This window comes from Monomorium pharaonis, chromosome 6, assembly GCF_013373865.1.
Source record: "Monomorium pharaonis isolate MP-MQ-018 chromosome 6, ASM1337386v2, whole genome shotgun sequence".
NCBI classification, from domain to species: domain Eukaryota; kingdom Metazoa; phylum Arthropoda; class Insecta; order Hymenoptera; family Formicidae; genus Monomorium; species Monomorium pharaonis.
Genome location: NC_050472.1, coordinates 10,865,735 through 10,869,450, shown reverse-complemented (window position 1 = coordinate 10,869,450; position 3,716 = coordinate 10,865,735). Strand labels below are relative to the sequence as shown.

The 3,716-nt window shown below is 34.7% G+C and overlaps 1 long non-coding RNA gene across 1 annotated transcript; it reads left to right on the top strand.

Moving 5' to 3' along the window:
- The first annotated feature begins 1,342 nt into the window (after window positions 1-1,342).
- LOC118646232 lies at window positions 1,343-3,494 on the top strand. Its single transcript, XR_004963762.1, has 2 exons — window positions 1,343-1,618; window positions 2,651-3,494. It is a non-coding gene; the product is annotated as an uncharacterized LOC118646232 (long non-coding RNA).
- Window positions 3,495-3,716: the final 222 nt, after the last annotated feature.

Genomic DNA, 3,716 nt, shown 5'->3' with positions numbered 1-3,716 from the left:
TGCTAAATCAAAAATAGATTAAACAATTTAATATTTCTTGTAATGTAATCTATTGACATTGTATTTGAATTTAATTGGAACAAATCGTTGACGCGCAGTGTACAAATAAAGAAGGTATGTAAAATAAAAAATTATTCTCCAACATCTGTCGTTTTAAAAGTAATTAATATAACACTTCAATCAAAATACTGAGCGGTTGTAATACCGAATGCGGCCATTGTATCCAGTAGATATCTATTACATGTTTTACAGACGTCGATATTAACATCTAGATAGCGTCGAAATTCAAAGATTTGAACGTCTACATAGACGTCAAATTAGATCTTATTTAGACACATCTAAAAGACATCGATTCAATGTCTATCCGACTTACCATTTCTCCCGAGGATATTAATCGAATGTTAATTATTTAACAAATGGATGGAGTAATTAAAGCCAACATCTCGTATTGGCGTTGCTGAATGATTGAACCGGCTCAATAAACATTAAAGTGCAATTAGCTAATTACACTGTTTCGCGTAATTGTGTTTATTATGGCTCGGGGAGCCGACGTCGCGCGCGCGTTTACTTGCTCTCTTTCTCCTCGTTCCCCCATTGTCGAACTCGTAAGTCACCGCGCGTTACTTTCCCACAAATTCGATCCAACTAAAAAATTAATCCGGGCGCGTTACCGCGCTGAAAACGCTCATTTCGCGCGGCCATTCATCGGCATGCTCCAACGGGGAAAGATCTCAATACCCTGCGAGCACGAGGTCGCGATCGATTGCAAGAAGCGCGAGATATCAAGGGGATCCCTTAAAAAGGGAGTTCTCGCGACGCGTTTCCTCTTCTAACGCTGAGAAAAACCGCGCTTCACTTTATTCTATCTCTTTCCGGAAGGTCGTCAAATATTCAAATAGTTCCTGTCAGGGATGTTTCCCTCGCGAAACGCCGACGCCGGAAAACACTTTGTTTCGTCGATTTGTGCTTCGCGAGCGCGGCCCATTAAGAGTCATTATTATTTGAAGCTCGGTAACGGAGAAACGAATTAAATTGCCTTCGTCGAGCGCGACCAGTCGGGAAACGCTTCCAAAAAGGGATACCCGTCCGCTAAGTTCCATACATCGAATTTTATCGCAACCATTTTATGCGGATGCGAATGGAAACTTCCGGAAACTTAATCGCGAAGACCGTGGCGTACGGAAATTTTTCCAAAATAATGCATATTGGAAACACGCGCGAAGAACATCGAGTCTATGGATATTGTAGACAACCGTGGACATATATGTACCGCGAGGTAACGAGAAAGGGAGGACATCCCGCCGGCGCGGTGCGCCGCCGCGTGATTATCGATTAGAACGTTTTAAAAGCTTCCCTGCGACCTTTCTGTATCACTCTGTCCAATTTCGCCGGTAAATTCGGATTCATTCCCGGACGCTTCTCTGAAAAATTAAATTGATTCTTTTTAATTAAAGGAAAAATGTAAATTGTGCCGCAAAAATACTCAAATTGTGCTTTCTACGCCAAGAAACAAAAGATAAGTTTTCTTCATTCGCGACAAGACCAATTTGTATTAAGCCGCACCGGTCGGGGTCGAGAAGGAAAATAATTAATAACTTCCGTCCGAGAGTAGGATTACGTAAGTACGGAATTTCTTTTACCTCTGCATGGTATTTCAAGCTTCGCTTCTTCGTGTCACCTCTATGTGTGCGGGGAAACGGAAACGCACATAACTTTTAATTTCCGTTGCCTCTCCGACTGCAAATCTATGTCTGTGATGTGTGATGGTTCCTATTTGTGCACGAAATCAACTTAGTGCCAATTCTTCGAAGGAGGCAAAGTCACGCTTGATCAGTTTGAATAGATTTTTACGTGTGAATCTCTGTACTTGAATCTCTTGGTTCGAATAAAATAGCCTTTTTAAATTATAAGATTTGTTGCGATTACGTGAATTAAAATCTCTTTGATCCAGTTAACAAATTATCCATTAAGAAACAACATGATTCAAACGGTGAAAATCACGCGCCTTCGTTGAATTGACGACTGTTATATTACATCTACGGAAAAAATAGTTTCAAACATTAATATCAAATATTAAAGCAGTAATTAAACTGCAATACTTAAAACAGCATCAAATTAATATTTTATTTATTGATTATTGTTTAATATAAAAAATTTTTTTGCTTATGCAATGATTTAATTTTTAAATAATTTTAGAATCTTAAATTTTAATAAAAAATATATTTTTCCAATATTATAATAGTCTAAAGAGCATAATATGTAATTGTATTTAGAAATAATGATATTAAAAATTATAATTTTTAAAATATTATTTTTTATTCAATTTTTTTTTCTCTTATCTTTTTCTTTTATGAAAATTATTATTGAATAATAAGAATATATTTTTCTTAATGAAACTATCTATTCTTCATATAATATTTAACGCTTGTACAATTTTATTTTAATATTTAGCACATTTGGAATATATAAAGATATTCTCAAAGAAAGAATGTCTTCTTTTTCTGTAGTGTCTTCTTTGTGTGCATCTTTTTTGTACGTTAAGAGTTACATCTCTCTTTTTTTGTTCTTTGGCGCAGTTTCGGTGTTTGATGTAAAATTCTTAAAGGGCGATGAACGTTTCCTTTACTGAGCCCCGCTTGGATTCTTGCAGGTGCCGATCGCCGTCAACAAGAAGAAGCTTTACTTCAAGGTGGTGCAGGGACCGAGGGAGAACCAGACTGTGAAGACAATGATAGTGGCGTTAACGCCGCCGTTATCCAAGGATATGTGAATATATGAATTATTCCGTTAGTGGCGGGGATAATTCACATATTCACAATTGACAGACTTCTCGAGGTGCCGAGCACCGAGCGCCGAACACCGAATGGTTCTAAGTTTGTGAAAATAGTGTTGTAGGGCATGGTAGTGTAGGTGCCCTACATCCCTGGCGAAAATAGAGTGTTTATTAAAAATTTATAAGATGTTTGCTTAAAGTCGAGGAAATGTTTTAATTGAGCTTTAAAACATTTATTGAATTGTTTAGGAAATAGAAATTTAAACATGGAATTGTTTATCAAATGTTACAGTTATGTTTGATAGACGTTCTGAAAGTGTTGTGTAATATTCGTTATGTTTAAGAAATGTTTAAGAGATATTATGCAGTTTTCACGATATTATGCAGAACATTCCTTAAACATTATGAGAACACCACAAAACATTTCCCGAACGTATATCAAACATAACTGTGAACATCTCATGAACAATTCCATGTTTAAATTTCCATCTCATAAACAATTCATAATGTGTTTTAAAACTCAATTAAAACATCTTCTCAACATTTAAGCAAACATCATAAACATCTCATAAACTTTTGATAAACATTACTTTCGCTGGGTATAATGTTTATACAGTGTTTTCTTATTGTTGTTAAGACATTTGTAATGACGTTTCCAAGTGTTTGGTGCAAGTTAAGAATTTGTTCTTAAACTTAATTTAATAAACGTTTACAAAACATATTTTTGTTTCTTATAATTATATTAAAACAATTTTCTTAAATGTAGAGTTATACCTTTATTTATGCAAAAAAATTTAAGAGACTAATGTTTATGGGCCTATAGTTCTACTATTAAAAATTATAATCTTAGTTTAATATACTTTTTTTTATTTTTTAAAAATAAAAAAATAAAAGCAAAGTGATTAAAATTATACTCATTATTATAACAGAGGTATTTGTATTT